The 18,535-nt window shown below is 33.3% G+C and overlaps 1 long non-coding RNA gene across 1 annotated transcript; it reads right to left on the reverse strand.

Annotated features, from left to right (window-relative positions):
- Positions 1-11,455: 11,455 nt before the first annotated feature.
- On the reverse strand, positions 11,456-16,754 carry LOC128868729 (uncharacterized). The gene is made up of 4 exons (XR_008455150.1): positions 16,585-16,754; positions 16,451-16,504; positions 11,639-11,695; positions 11,456-11,533 (listed from the first exon to the last, which is right to left on the reverse strand). It is a non-coding gene; the product is annotated as an uncharacterized LOC128868729 (long non-coding RNA).
- Positions 16,755-18,535: the final 1,781 nt, after the last annotated feature.

Below are 18,535 nucleotides of genomic sequence, written 5' to 3' on the forward strand. Positions count from 1 at the left end.
TTTGCGGAAATCATTTACACTCGCAATCAGATTCGTTGCTTCTTACGAGTATACCGTTTGGCCCAAGTTAATCAGTTAGTGATGAGCACGGCTCGTTTATCTTCATCTTCGTTCATGGAGCTGTATTGTGCTCATTTCAGTTGGGAGCAGAGTTATTGCATGGCTGCTTATTGGATATGTGGTTTATTGTTAATTGACTATGCAATTTTTTGTTTTCCTGTTTTAAGTTTATGCAACAAATTAAAAAGTCTTATGCTTTTGATTGACAATTTTTATTTCCAAAAGTTTCCTGGTTTTGTGTTATTTCATGATAATTAATATTTTAGATAATAATATATTGTTTAAAGGTTTTGCAATTTTTTTATAATTTTAATGCAGGGTATGGATATGCGGCCGCCGAAGCTGAATGGGTTGGTGCGTGACTACAATTCGGGAGTGCGTAGATTGGAATCTCTGTACATGAAACCGCAAATTAATAGAAAAAGTTGATCTAATAGTAGTCGCCTTTCGGCAGAGCAAAACCTGTATTCCTGCCCTGAAAAATCTCCTCATGAAAAATCATTTGCCGTTCGGAGTCGGTTTAAAACTGTGAACCCCTCATTTGTAGAACAACACCAAGACACACACCATAAATAGGAAGAGGAGCTAGCCAAACACCTAACAGATGTGTGTGGGTGAATTCCTTTTTTTACGGATATTTTTTCCATTATTTTAGGTGTTTCTTATTTTAGATTCAATTTCAAATTTAATTTTCAATAAATAATTTTGATATTTTTGCAAAATTTATATGAGTTATAGTTTTATGAGCTTCAAATTTTCCTTTTTAAAGTTTTTAGTATATTTTCAAATTTTAATACAAGGATGGTTTTTATTGTTTTAGTAGCTCCATACTTTAGTTTTTGAGATTTTGTTATTTTTTAATGCTTTATTTTAGGAAATAAAATATTTTAATGGATATTTTTTCCTATATTTTTTGAGTTTCTTACTTTCCGGTTTTAGGTTGTTCATATTTTGTCTTCTTGATATTATTTTTGATGCTCTGGATTTTTCTGTTTAAAGTTTCGCACATTCTTCTTTTTTTAATTTTAATGCGGGATATGGGTATATTTCCCATTATTTAAAAAAAAACTTCAAGTTTTTGTATCTAAGGTTTTTTATATTTTTTCACATTTGTTCTATTGTTTTAGGGCCTTCATATTTCTTATTTCAGTTTTCAAAGTGTTTGATACTTTGCAATGCTTTAATTCTTCCTTTAATTTTGTATTATTTTAATAAATAATATATTTTAATGGATATTTTTCCAATATTCGAGGAGTTTCTTATTATGCTAATTTAAGTTTTTGGCCTTTTTTGTCAAATTTTAATGTATGAATAATTTCTGTTTCTATTTATGGAAATTCGGATTTCTCTAATTAAGGTTTTATATTGTATAATATACCCTATGATCGAAAAGTACCGGGATTGTTTAATTTAAACGAACTGCGCACGTGGGAGCTGAAGGCCATCCCTTCGGCGGCCTACCAGGAGTGCATAGAGGACTGGATTAAACGTTGTCACATGTGTGTTGCTTCAGGCGGGTCATATTTTGAAGGAGATAAAATAAATTTGCCTAAAATTTTCTCTGTCTTGTTTTATTTAAACATTCCCGGTACTTTCTGATCATAGGGTATACTTATTTTTTTATTTTAATACAGGATATTTTAATACAGGATCTTTCCTAAAAACTTCATATTCTGGTGTTTTAGTTTTTTTATATTTTTTAAAAATTTAATAAAATGTTTGGATACTTTTTCCTTTTACAAGTTTTTCAAATTTTAACACAGCATACGAAGATATTTATCTTGTTTTAGGAAAAATGGAAAATGCAATTAATCCGATTTCTGCTTACAACATCAAAACTTTTGTAAGTAAGTGGAGGTATCGTTATAAAAAGCTGAACTATCTCTTCTTTGAAATATATTTTAAGGCTGTTTTTAATGGCATCAATAAATGTTAATATCACTCCTTGTGTTTGTTGCTTGTTTTAAATGTGAATGAATCAGTAACAGTAGGATTTTCGCTGATTCTATATTAATTAAAAGTATGTTTTTATTAAGTTAAGGTGTCTGAAGCTGTATACCGTACATCCCTTTGGCCGTAAGGCAGAAATGTGCAGGGGTTTTCAATAGGAATATTCTAACTTTTGCAGAGCCCAATCGGTGAATTTTTAGAATATAATGACCTCAATATTAAGAAACCTGAATTATAGGTCAACTATTAACTTTATTGATGCCTTTATGTCTATAGACTTAAGACACGTTTCGGGGTCTTTAAAAAGTGTTAAATTATTATCATTAAACACACATATTTCTACAGAAAATATTCCATTTTTGAATATGGATACAACCATTGATTCTCAAAGCTAACTGATGCCAACTGGAGGCACCAAGAGAAGAAGACATTTGATATTTCCAATACAAAGTAGGTCTTCCCTTCTTTTGCTAGCACCAGCAGATACCGTATCGAATACTTTTAGGGGTGGTTATTTCGTGTGTATTCGTCTATGTCGTCTGCAAGCTCTTATATGTAGCTGTATCGTCTGCGGTATTCGCTGTTGTAAATACGTAAATCTCCATACATCTTCATCAGCACCTTTCTACTGAACAAATCAATGGCCGTTTCATCGAATGTTGTAATCATTTAAGCTTGTGTGCTATATGCACAATAGGAGGGGCACTATGACCGACTTTTAGACCGAAATGTTTCTTGGCTGATGGAGGACTTTACTTTTCAATTGCCTACTCAGTTCAAAGTAGAGGTGCTCAACGAAATAAGAAAAAAATAATTGTTTCTTTAATTACATGAAAACATTATTGCAATTAATTTTGTTTTGCTGATGGTCAACAATACCTGCTTTAAAAATGTTGTTTAATTGATATTAAAACCAAAATATGAAGAAGAATTTCGCCACATTTTTATCCGCGACTTTTCGACTTTTTAGAGACCCCTCAGTTTCCCAGCAAAGTTTAGTCCACGATATGATATCGTGATGTTAGCAGGTACATGATGTGATGCCGTGTCTTGACTACATTTGACATTTATTTCAGCTTACCTACTCGTGTGTAAGTGCTTTCCTTAGCCTGGTTTGTTGAGGACTATTTAATTAGTTCTGTTTAGCTAATTGAAGTTGCTATTAGTGTCGTTTGTGTGCAAATAAAACTGTGACGTATTATGTAATAATCTAAATGCATTTCATATATGTATTAAACGAGAAGAGATTAATAAATTCATATTAATTCGTCACATTAACATTAGCATAATAACATAAAGAAAAGGTCAGACAGTCGCATGGCCAAGAGGATTACCGAAGCGAACATTTCTTACACATTTCGCTGCTTTCGCTTTATTGTTTGGATTAAATTCACAGTCTGCTGAATTATTGCTTTTTGAGGTAAATAAATTCCCTGGAATACAGTCTGGAGACAGTATTAAGTGCTTTGTATGTATTTTTTTTTTCACACACATACATATGCACTGCACATTAGAAAATACTCATGTAAAGCCGCTTAACGAAGATTTCAGATGTTTTCTCTTTGTTTGTTTTTTTTTTTTTAATTTTTGGGCAAAATTAATAGACACTTTAATTGCTTTTGACATGCGCACTCGTCCTCTGTCAATATTCAAGTGAAGGCAAAAAAGGTATTATAGAGACACAGTTATTGTGTTTTATTCCACAGAGAAGTTGAGTCATTTTGCCAAGATATTTTTTTAGAAATTCTTCAAATGTTTTGGTGGTAAAATAATAGTTTTTTCGTATTTTTTGTTTTAAAGTTTCTCCAAGTTGTCTGTATAGGTACTTTTGCAACAAGAAAAATATTTGATGTTTTTAATTGAACGCGGCCAAGTGTGCCTGCTGACAGTTTTGACTATCTTATGCTGTATGGAGTGAAATTCAAGTGGGTTGTTAATCTTTGTAATAATAATTTTGAACATGGAAATTTAAATTTTTGCTTACTTTTTTATACTTTCAAGTAAAAATTTGCTTATTAAAAATATGAACGAAAGTGGCGGGAATATTCTCTTAAATTTTTTGAGATCGTATGTGTATACATCTAGTATGTATAGAATGTATTTAGTATACCAGGTTGCACCTTCCGAATTCGCTGTGACGTCAGAGCACATGAATAAAAAAACACAAGGAAAGGGAATTACTTATTTGTGAAGAGGAAAAGTGGGGGCTTGCAATGGAAATAAGCAAGCACAAACGCACACTTTCTTGCCCCGCCGTCTTCCAAATAAAAATGCAAAAAAACTGCATTTAGAGACTTTATACTCGTATTGACTTGTGCTTTCACAGTTTAACACACGGCACTTGGTTTTCATTAGTTTGGTTAGTTTAAATCTCACAAATCAGAATTCTACTAAACCCATTCACTGAATTTTCGTTCTTTTGTTTTGTATTGGTAAGAGACCTGACGTCAGACTTGTCAAAATCGCGAAAAATAAAGTAACTGTTTTGGGAATACGCCACTTTCAGTACTCAATTCGCCTGGGGCAGCGCTCACCCGGATATATGTTCTTCGATCGGTGTTTATTTGATTCTAAGCAAGTATGTATGTACACCTGCGTTCAAAATAATAGCAGCGCGACATATTACAAAGCTTTGAATTTACTAACTTTTTAATTAATTTTTTGTATTTTTTTATAAAAATATAATTTATACTACAACAAAAAGCGTTTAATATTGAGCTTCACACTTTGCGCCAAATTAAAAAAAAAAAATTAAAAAAAAACATCAACCCTTTCAACTTTTTAGTAAGAATTCTTAGAAAGGTTTTGCCATGAAAAAGGTCCTCATAAAAACTATTCGCCGTTCGGGGTCGGCTTAAAACTGCAGGTCCATTTGTAAAACAACATCAAGACACAATCGGAGGAGCTCTGCCAAACACCCAAAATACAAACTATATATGTACATATGTACTTATATTATTTTATTTCTATTCATATTTTTATTATATATATATATATACAAATATACTTATACATACAATATGCACAAGTGCATATGGGCAGCTCTTTCTAGGCAGAGGTGCACACGAAAGATTTGTCGTAACGTGCACAACTTTTGCTGCCAGTTTTAATGTTTCATGTTTGAAAAGTTGGAACTGAGCCTTTAATTAAATAGTTTTACCAATCATTTGGCTGTGACGGCTGTTTGCTTTCTGAGTATCCATTTTTTTCTAAAATAACAAAGTTATAAAATCAGCCATTCTTCGTTTTTAGAGTTTACGTCTGACCTGGGTTTAAGGGTCAGTATCTAAAGTAAAAGAAAAAATATGTTTTGTGATATTCAGTGAAATATACATAGATATTCGTATTAAGTTATGTTTTGCGATATTCCGCTATGGCACACACCCATTCACATGGTCTATTCTGATATGGCGAATTGGTGCCGATTTCTTCTAAAACCAATGTGAACTGATCAAAGACTTTAGAATATCTTTGATTTCTTTAGAATTACGTTCTTCCATCTGAATAAAGAATCACCCACCATTTCAATATTACCAAGATTAATTATATTTAGTAAGGTTGACGAACAGTAGTAGAGCGAAGTGTCGTTACGTTTGGGCAGTAGCCACGGATTTGGTCGACAGTTGGGCGGGTTGAATAATGCGGGCAGACAGGTAGAGTTTCACATTGTAGAAGGTACCTATCGATAATAACTGTATGGTTGAGCCCCAGTCGTTTAAAATGGCTAATATCTTTCGTTGATAGTTCCGCTAGATAAGAAGTTTACGTACCAGCACGATTATTGGTGGAGTATAGATGCTGATAATACGACCAGTCTGAAGTTTTTGTTATTAAGAAAGTGTATATTTACGGGCTTCGGGAAATTCTTTCACCGCGATGCATTAAAAGTTGGGCCAGATGATAAGGCTGCGATCTTAGCCGCTTGTCTGAGATGCCCTTATGACCAGTAACCCAAAAGTATTAGGTGAAAACGGGGACTATCGAGGCTTCCGACATACTGTCTGTACAGATAATTGGTTTTGGATGCAAATTTTATGGGTTGTAGTTATCAAAACTGTTTCTATTGTTTCAATAGAAATGAAATGTGAATAGTGAAATGAGGGCAATATATCTGTAGTATGTATTCTAGTATTGTAGTTTTTGATCCACTTGTAAATATGGGGATCCTGTTGACCGTCTGGCTATTGTTAAAGAGCTCAATGAATTATTGTTTTAATCATTTGTTACTGGTGTGCGCTTTGGGGTGGCTGTGTAAATACTCTATTAAGGCAGATTGTCTACAAATTTCACTGTATATTTTAGGCACTTAATCTGAGTTTTTGTGCAATAGAATATGCATCAGCAAATAGTATAAGAATATTTGGTGGAGTGATGGCGTTTTTGGGATACAACGAGGCGAAATGTGTTGAATGGTGTTTTACTATTTATTTACATATATTTATTAAGATTTATAAATTTATAAACATGGAGAATTCTTTAAAAATGAGTTTGAATGGTAAGCGCAAATACATATACTTATAAAATATTAATTGATTAATTGTGCTCACTATCCTAGTGGTAATTTACAATATTCTCTGGAAGTTTACTGCAGCGTTCAGTTCATACCATATTTTCCTACTCTTCTTCTGCTGGAAACTAGCGTTACAGTTTTTAACAGAAAAAATGTTGGGTAGACATAACATAATTTTGAGTATCCGGAAATCTTGCAAGAATAAGTTCATGTTTATACGTTTGCTCTTTTCGAAGTCTGAAATTATAATTTCAAGATGCTCCACAATAGTTGAGGAAAAATATTTGCTTCGCTCAGCCTTTATTTGGAAATTTTCAGTTTTTGTTTACCCGAAGGATTTTGTTGACCTTTTACGTAGTACCAAAAAAACCTAAACATATTTGTTTCTCTTTTTAACTCATTTCTACTGATGGTGTTTCAGATCTCGAAAATTCGGCGATGTTCTCGTTTTAATATTTTTTTATTACAAAGTTTTACTAGACTAAAAGCTGTACATTTTTAAATCGCTTTAATTTATTTACACATTCTGGTGTAAATTGTCGAACTCGGCAGCTATTATTTGTTACAAAGTTTTCAAAGCCAAGCCAAAAAAGTGCAATTGTAAAATCAGCTTAAGTTAAATTCTAAACGGTTTTACTTCATGCTTTCAGTACTGAATTTTCACTAATTTCAAATTAGTTATGTCCAAGCTGAAATCGATTATGAACCTCGGGATCCGTGGATAACTTTAAAAATATCTCAATACACCGGAATAAAATTTGTTCACTAATATTGGCATCCTCAGGCTAGATGTACTTTCTGTCGGCACTTTTTAGTTTGTCACATTTTTCAGATAATTACATACTCATGAACTACTATAGTTCTATCTTTTATCCATGTAAAGTTGCGTGATTCATCTCACAATGCCTAGAAATATGTGGTATCTCAAAAATTGTCTAATAAAGAAAACAAGAAATATCATATTCCAAATATTTCATTCGTCGGTTTATCAACCTTTCACCCAAGGGGGATAAGCGGTAAATTGGCCCATGGCTAGCGCAACATTATACCCAATGACACACATACAAAATGAATTAATTAAATGATTAAATTTCACAAAACGTCGTTTCTTAATTTAATATACCTACTTATGCATACATATGTACATATATCTAAATATGCATATTTGTATAGCCAGAGGAAGAGAAAACAGTTCATTGTCTATTCAAAGGTGTCGCTGAACTTGTCGAGCAACTAATTGTAAAAAACGCACGCTTTAATTTATTTCCACAAAAAAGAAATAGCAAACACAACAACAATACATCTTTTATTAAATAAAACAAACATTAGAAGATTTGTATTAGCTTAAACTGGGTCAGCGTCAGGTCCAGTTTTAGTAGAAAAAATAAAAGTTGATATAAAATAAACATTCAGAAACTGGGAGACCAGCCATAGAATTTGCATAAATAGAAGAATAATGTGACTATTGAACATTTCTTTTGAATGTTTCAAAACAGTTACTGATTCAGCAGATCATTGCAAGTTGATCAATTGTTTGTTGTGGTGCAGAAAAAATTTAAAAAATTTTAATGTTAGCTATTTTTGGCGGGCTACATACATACATACATTATATATGGGGAAAAATTGCTTGAAGAAATGCGCTCAACTCACTCTAATTATGAAGAATATGATTTACTGTCTATCGAATGACCAATTAATGAAATTCATTTTTATACACTTGAGGCTTTTATGGCCTAAAAGTTAATGAACCACAATCAAAAGTATTACTGTTGAAAAATTTCAAAAGGTTGCAAAAAAGGGTAACTTTGGGAAAATTATGCCATTAATTAATTCTGTACGCTACATGCGTCTATACATATGGGAAATTATTTTATCACGAGATAGTTGAGGTTGTGTTAAATAATTCATAATTTATAAAACAAAACAAATTTCAAATTAATATTGAAATCCTATTTGTTAAAGTAGCACAAAATTAATCACGCTCTCGAAGAATTATAATTTTAGCGAATTCCACCGTACGTCAGAAATATGTGATACTTGTGAACTGACATAGACAGTTGTAGTAAAGGGTTTTCCGGTAACAGATGTTATTTAAATATATAAAAGGTTATCGGGAGATGATTAACGATTTTTTATGGCCGGAATTGGATGGTATTGATCTGGACAACGTTTATTTTCAACAAGACGGCGCTATGTGCCATACAAGCAACGAAACCATTGATCTTTTACGGGAAAAGTTTCCGGACCGCGTTATCTCTCGAAGAGGTGATCACAATTAGCCACCGAGATCTTGTGATTTAACACCTTGAGACTTTTTTCTTTAGGGCCATGTGAAACGGAAGGTCTACGCCAACAGCCCAGGGTCGATTCAAGACCTCAAAGATGGAATTCGTGATGCTATTGAGGACATAGGGCAGCCACTTTGCAATTCGGTTATGGAAAATTTCAAGAAAAAGATATTGCCCTGTAAGCGTGGTTATTTGCCTGATGTTATTTTCCACTACTACCGGCATACCTTCCTCTTTACGAGTAAAATGAAATAAACTTCCGATCATTTATATTAAAAAATAGCATTTTTCTTTGAATATCGAAATAACATCTCTTATTGGAAAACCCTTTATACAAATAGTTAAGCAATAGAGCGCGTAACGGTCAACATAAATATTTCTATCACTCAAAATCACTTCTATCATTTAGTGATTCAAAAACAGAATTGGATGGTTAATTTTGCGTCAATATGCGAGTATTGTATACCTATGGGGATATACCGGGGATGAAAACAAAAAAACTATTCAACCGAATCAAAAGTGCGCCATTTTGTCAATTTTTCATATTTTCGATTTGTTCTAGTTCCGACCATAACTGCACTCTTTCTGATTAAGAATCTTCTTGAATTTTGTGTTTCAGATGAGTAGAAGTCTCGATATCATCTACGCCGTCCGGGTTCAATTTTTCGAGAGGGTCATCTTCAGCGGAATTTTTATAATAATAAAAAATGTTTCAAAAGTAAAAAAAAAATTTTTTTTGTATACTCAATAAACGTACTAATAAGCCCGAAAAGTTGAAACATCGTTTTTTAAATTTTTAATGGCAAAAAAAAAAATCGTGAAAATAGGTGAAATTTTCGTGCTCTAGACCACCGGGTACCCTAAACATCAAAAACGCCTGAACGGAATCGACGAAATCAAAATTGCACGCAATTATTTGTTGGAATATAGGCACCATAAATATGAAATAACACCTTGATAACGAGCATAAACTTTAAATTGATTGACGATCCCTTACGAGAGATCGATCACTGCATCCATCTACTGAGAAAACTATGGATTTCTTTTCCCCCAAATTATATATGTAATATATAGACATGGCAACTTCTTTTGTTATTCAAATTTCTCAGGCCAAAAATAAAAAAACGAGATAATATATTTCGTGTTTTAATTTTGCGCTGAAAATGAAATTAATGGAATACGCGGTATGAAAGTTCACTCGCCAATTAGTTTTAAAATAATTGTTTTCATATGGCCAATATTTGTTTTGAATATGAGCCAAATGGAGCCACGAATATAGTTTTAAGAAATATTTCGACGCCAGCGACACCTAAAGAGTAATACTCCCCGAATAAAAAGTATCCTATATCTTTCCCAAAAATCCTCTCTACCTACCAGTGAATAGTTTTTTCCAGAGATTGACGCAAAAAGATGGACCCAATTTTTCAAAATGATCTTGTTATATTCTGTTACAATCCAAAGCCACTCTTATGAAAATTGCAAATTTATAGACACGGCCGGCTTAATGGTTTCTTATATACAGCATAGATTTTTTTGATTAAAGAAGAAAAAATTTACAATTTTACTAATTCAGTACAAAACAAAAGGAGAGACATTCGTGCTTATTTTCTTTTTCTTTGGCCATTAGTTTTACAAGTGTGTCTATAAATTCCAATAATAAATAAAATTTATTTAAATTATTTACTTTTAAATATTGCTCACTAGTTAGAGTTTAGCTGCCAAACTCTTGGCAACCAGACCTTCTTCAGATTCCCACTAATTAATTTTTTAATATTATTAATAATTATTTAATTTTATTTTAATATTCACTTTAATTTTTAATATTCAACTTACCTCTAGTTTCTGTTGAGTGAAATTACTAAGAGCTAGCTTTAAAACTCAAAAGCTTTAGTAGCTAGAGGGGCAAAAGTCGATAGAATATTGGAAAACGTATTTTCTTAAAAGTCACACATCGGTAACACTCGCTATCAATATTTGGTATTTTTTTACTGAAATGCAAATTTTTTATATATAGAAATTCATATGTACATACATACGTATGCATGCATGTGCCTTCCATTGTTTTTAGTATAGTTATGACGCATATCATTTAACAGTCTAGCGTCGCTGTGTGAGACATCACAATGGCACCTGCCATTGGCCTCAAGCAATGAATGTTTGTAGCAGTTGCGAATATGCGAATACAAAATTAGTAGAATCGCAATTTAAATTTATTTTGTATACTAATGAGCCTTAAGGCGGGATTTCTAATGTGTCATCTGAGAAAAAATTCAAAGAAATTTATTTACGCATTATTCAGCGTATGCTTGTGTTTATGGAATTTATAAACAAGCACAAAAACAGAAAAAATCTAAATAAATAAAAAAATTAATAAATAAATCTGTAAATACAAGAATAAATATGTATACATATATGATTCTCAATTAAATTATTAGTATTTGTTTTTTGTAAAAGTGCGCAAATATCTTATAAAATTTCGAATGACTACAAAAAAATATTACAAAATTGCCAATTAATAATGACGTAAAAACTATATTTATAAGCGATGATTGAATGTAAGTTTATGTGTACTCGTACACATGTATGTATGTTGATATTATCAACTACCACAAAAATTCATATATGTATGTACATACAATCTCATTGAAACAATGTGAGATCTGAAGTTCACGTCAGAACGCTACCAATTCCTAAAGGTGAATAGAGATCCATTTACATTTGTCATCTGAAATTAAAAATACGAACTTGGTTCAGTTTTATTTTCAGCAGATGAGTTCCATTTTTCACACAATCGAACGTTTAATCACTATATACAGAAGTCTCGACTCACGTTTTATGTGACCTGCCTTTAGGGATTGATGTTATGCCGAGAATCCAGAATTAGACACTATAATACAATGATATACTCACTTTCATCAAAGCCAGTGAAATATGCTTTTTTTTTGTATTTTTAAAAATTACAATTTATTTTACTAAAATTTAATTAGCTGTAAAAGTGCATATCGAAAATCTTAAGTAGGATTTATAACTAAGCACCGTGGAATTAGATTGAATAGTTTATGGATTTCGTTAGACAATTAACCATACCTTTACTACAAAATTAGTGAATATTAAATATATCGTCCCCTTAGTATTAAAATAGCCTATAAATTTTTTGATGTTTTGAGAAAATGAATTTCAAACTTTTTGTCGAAAGTAGCTCTCACTCAAATCTCGTTATGTCTGTAAATATTTATTATTTTTTGACTGACGTTTTGACCCACTTTGTGGAACTAGAATTTGACAAAATTTTGACCACATATAAAATTGACGATGGAGAATCCAAAAATTAAAAAGAAAATAATAGCCTATGAGCACATAGGCTATTGTTATACTAACGGGACGATATGAACTTTAAAAAATCGACAAAAAAGTAAAATAGTCAAAACTTGTCAAAGTTTCGAAGTGCTATGGGGGTGCTAGGATGTACAATACATACAAGTTAAAAAATTCTCTCTTTAGGTATTTTGGTTTGAATTTACGACATTTCTTTGGAATAGCTCCTCCTCCAATTTGTGCTGGGCTCCTTGATGGTTGGAAAGACAGTTTTATGCCGCCTCTGAATAGCAAACAGTTTTTATAAGAAGCTTTTTCATGGCCAGTCGAGGAGGGAGTGCTATTAAAAAATCATTTTTTTTATTATTTGGGGTTTCGAATTCGTCCTCTTCCGAATGGTAATCACGCTCCAACCCACTCGTCTACGATGGCGGCAATCGAATATCTACTATATGTGGTAAAAATCTCGATTGAGCTGGGTTTCGTGGTTTCGTAAAAATAGGCTGTTAGTCAAAATATTTTTCAAAAGGCTTTCATTGCTACATTTTGCAATGTTCTACTAGTTTGCTCAATAAATTTTGCGGCTTGATAAAGAAAAATGTATTATTGAATTACATTTTATTATTTAGTATGGCCTCCCTGAACATCAACTCACTTGTTCCAGCGAGATTCCAATTTATGAATTTCATCCCTGAAGTGAGAATCTGAAAGGGCTGCAAAATACGATTCCACAGCTTTTATGACGTGATAATTTGATCAAAACAGGAGGATCAAAAACAGAGGAAATTCGCCAGGGGCGCAGATGGTGAATAAGGTGAGTGCTTCAGCAATTCGAACTATAATTCATGGATGTTAGCCATCGTCAAAATGCACTTGGGACACGATGCATTGTCCTGATGGAAAAGGAATATTTTGTTTTGCTAATTGGGTATTTTTTCACGAAAGTTTTTCTTTAGTTGGTCTAAAAGGATACAATAATATTCAGAATTTATTGGTTACCAATTGACAAGTAATCCACAAACACAATTCCTTTTGAATCACAAAAAACTGAATGCTAACGACTTGGTTGATTTCTGGACACGAGCTCGTTTCGGAGCCGTAGAGCCAGGTTCACTCTACTCCTTAACCTATTGTTTTGATTTAGAATCATGGTGATAGGCCCAAGTCCCATCCATAGGGATGATTCCACGCACAAAATCTACTTTATCGTTCCGAAAATGCTCTAAACGTTGCTGAAAAAGTCGCAGTCGGATGAGCTTTTATTCCATTGTTAGCGAATGCGGCACCTAAGTATTGTGCTAACAGCTTTCTGAAACCCAATACTTCAGTCAAAATATTGCTCACACTGCCCAATAAGAGGCCCAAGGGCTTCTACTAATTTTTTTTCAGTCATTTAACGATTTTCCAATACGATATCCTTCATTTTTGCTGTGATTTCTGGTGTTGCTGCTGTTTTTGGACTCATTGAGGATCGTCTTCTAGACTTATTCGGCCACGTTTAAATTCAGCAACCTATCTTTCTACTGTATCAATTGATGGAGGAAAGTCCTTACACACTTTTAATATTCGTTCATAAATTTCCTTTGCTTTTAAACCTTCCAAAATTAAAAATTCAATTACTGCACGATACTTGATTTTTTCCATTGTAGAAAGTACTGTGACACGTTGATACTAAATGGCTTGTAAATAAAGAATGAATTGACAGATTTGAATGAAACTTCGCATACCTTCATATGAACAGTGCACCAACGTAACGAAAAATATTTAGGCTTGTAGCAATGCCCTTTCCTATCGAACCGCAATATTTATTAAACAACCTAGTGTATGGCTCTATTCGCTTAAAATGCCTTGGAAATTTACAGATTTATAAATTTTCAAAAGTGGGAAGGAAGTTGTCCCATAGAATTATTTAAATGTATATCTGTAAAACATTTTCGGCTACAGAAGGTATTAGTAATGCTATTTTAGATCATAAGCGTGAAACTAAAAAAAAGATTTATAAATTACAATTATTAAGCATAATGTGTTGCTCGCTGCGTCAGCTGCCGGCAGTCGTCAGAGTTTCAAAAATCAGCTCTCTCACACAAATCCGTGAGTGCATAATTAAGAAGCGGGTAAAGCAAAACAACATATAATTACAGAATTTATTTCTGATTTATGTTAATATCCAAATACATACATATAAGGTCGTCGAGGTAAATCCGGAATATTAAGTTTGAATATAAAACTAATGGATATGTACTGAAAAACAAGTTTATTTGCACGTGTCTTGTTAAAATGGGAAGAAATTTGTCATGACGACTGAGTTAGTCTGCTACAGCAGGGTCTGAAATTTTTGGCAAAGAATACATTTAAAAAGGTATTTTGAAGCAGGTTTGCATTTGTTCGACAACCAGGTAGACCAAAGTCCACTGTAGTCTCACATAATACCACCAAAATTGTTTGCGGAATGCTTAATTGCCCTGAATATCCTGTGAGCAAACAACACTGTATGCTGGGCTTTGTATCAGGACATGGCTTATGAGGCTTTCACAGGACGATTAATGGACAACCCAGAACACGGCAGTCTAAGCAGTTTATCCATGTTTCCAGGAGAGTAACGTATAGGCTACTAAACCTGGATAAAGAGGGTTCACGAACTCTCAGTGGGTACTATACGTGGCTTTGTAGCCTGCGTTATTATTTCATGAAGATAGAACTAGTAGAAATAAGCCACTACCGTTTACGTCAAAACATGAATATCTAGCTCTCACAAGATGGGTACACTTTCTCCAAGGTGGTGTTATTCTAAACTCATTGGTGATAATATGACTAGAACCTCAAGAAAGAGCCAAAATTCATTAGAAGCCCCCAACTACACGCTCGAAGGCAAGCATGAGAGATCACAATATGTAGACTTCGTAGCTCAAAATTACCCAATAGCCGAACGGCCGCCGTAGCCGAATGGGTTGGTGCGAGATTACCATTCGGAATTCACAGAGAGAACGTTGGTTCGAATCTCGGTGAAACACCAAAATTAATAAAAACATTTTTCTAATAGCGGCCGCCCCTCGGCAGGCAATGGCAAACCTCCGAGTGTATTTCTGTAGGTTCGAATATCCGTGCATGATACACCTATATGAGGAAAACGTTTTTTGTCATAGCGGTCGCCCCTTGGCAGGCAATGTCAAACAGTCAAGAGTATTTCTGTTATGAAAAAGTTGTTCTTACAATCTGTGGGACAAAATCAAGACGCGTACCACAAATGGGAGGAAGAGCTCGGCCAAACACCTAACAGAAGTGAACGCGCCAATTACTTTTTTATATATTTAACACCCACGCCCCATATGGAATAATCAAGGACTTTACAGTTTAAGCCTAGAAAATGGCCAAAAATCTGGCTGTTGCTTTTTTCCTTGCCTTGTGGTCAGAGACTGCTAACTCAGTTATTGTCTTAGATATTTCCACGGCGTCACTCGATTCCATTATCACAGCCCTTCTTCTGTTCTGCATTTGACTCATCGTTGGACTAACACTTTTACCGTAACGGAAAATAAGAAAATAATCTGCTTAAAATATACCTCTCTATCAGCAGGTTTGCACTTAACACCTTTGCTTCCGGCCTAGCGAAATATTTTCTGGACTTACCTCGACGGCCCTGTACACATAAATGAATTTGTAGTTGTAATTTTCAAGTATATTTTTCATTTTTCTGTACTGATTTTCTCAATTTAAGTTATGCGAAGTTGTCAAGCAACAAACATTGCAGGAAGGGGTTCAGAAAAAAAAACTATAGTCGCTCACCTAAATACGTACATACATACATACATAGTTTTGCGCGTATGTACTTCTTGAGACGAATTTGTCGCTAAGAACGCAAAGCCGCTTAAGTTCTGGCAGATTTTGTCATTAAGTATAGGCGTTTGCAATGCGGAGATGGCCTAAAAATTGGCGCGAATTTTCGGTGTGTTGCCAAATTGTCGCAGAACATTTGGTTAGAAATCATTAGCTCGAGTTTGGCTGCCGGCACTTGACTGCCTATAAGCGCACTTGTGGGGGCTTTTATTTAAGTAGCTCGGTTGCGATGTGTGAGTATAAATGATTGAGAATTTCACTTGGGTGCGTGTGTTTGTTTAAAACTCACAATCCAATTAAAACTCACACTGAGGTAATCAACGGTTTTATTTATTTACTTTTAATAATCAAAACAAAGTTATTCAAAATTGAAAACGAGATTCGTAAGCCAGCCGTTTCATAGCTAACAAATTAACAAAAATTGTATAATAAATTTTAGAGCGTAAAAAGTTGTAAAATAAGAGAAAAAACGTAAAAAGGTTAAAATACATACATACACACATCAGCAAATACGAGATTTCAGCATTCAGCAGCGTACAGTGACAAGCTACAAGATACAATTGAAGTACTCGTGGTAATCAATTTAAAGTTTATGACTACAACAACAACAATCAGAAAGCTACCCACAAACAACAGCAAATAAACATTTTCTCGACGGCAAGCATGTGGCAGCAGCAGCCGTCACCTTCACGCTCCACTTCCCCCACTCCACTTGAGCACTTTAATACCCGTATGTGTTCTGCATCGAACGGCTATTGCGTTTATTTGTTCTCCTGTGAGTTGATTTGCGTTCTTAATGTGTTACTGATCGGGCGTACAGTGAAACAAATCTGCGGTTTTTGAAATAATTTTTTTTCTCATAATGTAAGTAGTGCGAATTAATTAGTTCTGGAATAATCGAGTAACATTTCAGGAAGGCTTCATGAAATTGATATTGCTTTTAAAAACAAAAAGTTATGAGGTTCGAAAACTAATTCCGAAACTCATTGTTTGTACTTAGTAAAACCGTTATTTGTGCGATTGCAATCAGCAGCGTGCAGAGTGATTAAGTATGTCCTGGTGCTATTGAGAGGGATAAGAGGGGCCCATTAAGTTAATTTTCAATGCCGTGATGTGTCTTATTGCTGTTTTGGAGAGACAACTTATTGTTGGTATGTTGAGCAACACACCGGCACACTTACCCTTATAAAAACTTCATCGCTTTGAGTTTCATGAAATTTAATGAAGGTTCTCTACTAGAAGTCAGTCTATAAGTCGCATAAGTTTTGAAAAAGGGAATGAAAATTATTGAGTCGTCTAAGAGAAAAGAAATAATTGCTTTTTATAGCATTTTTTCGTTTTCCATTTTTGGTAATTTTTTATTTATTTAATTATGCTCAAATGAAAGCTTAGAACTTTTCTTTCAAAATGATACCTTACCTTTTTATTGAAGCAAAAATATCATACACGAATTTTGATCTTGAACAATGTTTCGATTATAAAGAGGAAACAAGTCCTGCTTACAGCTGATAGAAATCACCAGCTTAGCTTAGAGAGAAAAAATCATCGCCTTTTTTTAATAAATGGTACATTTTCAAAGAAGCAATATACTCAGCGCAATATCGAATAATCAGTTCAGTAGCGGTTGGGTGTTGACCCTTTCAATACAAATGGCTTTTTTAACGAATTCTAGAAGTTGCATAAGTTCTTTATTTATGACATATTATGATTTTTATTTAATTTGATTTCGTCAGATCTTGAAATAAGACGACTTTTTTAGTCTCCAAATACATGGAATTGGTTTTTTTCGCACGATGTTACATTTTACGGCATTGCTGCTCTTTGCGAAATATATCTTCAAATGATTCTTCTGTGAAGGGGGAGCCTGGTTTATAAGGTAAAAAAATCAATTTTTTTTGTTTTCGTTTTAAGCGATTCCTAATAATATATATTTCAGAATATTCACACAAAGTTATAGAGCCTAATTCTCAATATTTTCGTAGATACAAAGCCAAAGGTAGGCGAGCGTTAGGTAGTTACGCTGTGACCGGACAGCTATAGTACAAACTTTATCTTCTTTTCTCGACTTTTCTTTGTTATGATTTCTTTGAATTGGCGTACATGAATGAAAACAAACTAATGAACCTTTTGAAATGATTCATAGCTTGTTTCCTTCAGTATTAAATTCTCTTCTATTTAAACTAACAAAATAGATAAAAACAAATTTTTCAAGATTTTTATACCAAGTTGAAGTGAATTTCTTTTTATAGCAAGGCATTTTTTTCTTTAAAACCTCCAAAAAGTTGAAATTTTGGAATTTCTCTCAGTTTTTTTAGTTCATCTAGAATAAAAAATCATGATAATTAGAAATCCATTTGAATTTATTGCTTAAGATAATAATTACGAGCTGTATCTTGTACGCCAGTTGGAAACTCCAGCGTTGCAGCGCTCTACTAATTTCTATGTTAAACAGTTTTTTCAACTTATTTTAACCAGTACAAATATTTTTTATACTTTTTAAATGTTCATTAAAAGATAGAAACAACTTTGCAGTGCTAAATTAATTTTTTCCTTAAAAAAAAAAAATCGCAAAGAGATG

Source organism: Anastrepha ludens, chromosome 6 (assembly GCF_028408465.1).
Source record: "Anastrepha ludens isolate Willacy chromosome 6, idAnaLude1.1, whole genome shotgun sequence".
Classification (NCBI taxonomy): domain Eukaryota; kingdom Metazoa; phylum Arthropoda; class Insecta; order Diptera; family Tephritidae; genus Anastrepha; species Anastrepha ludens.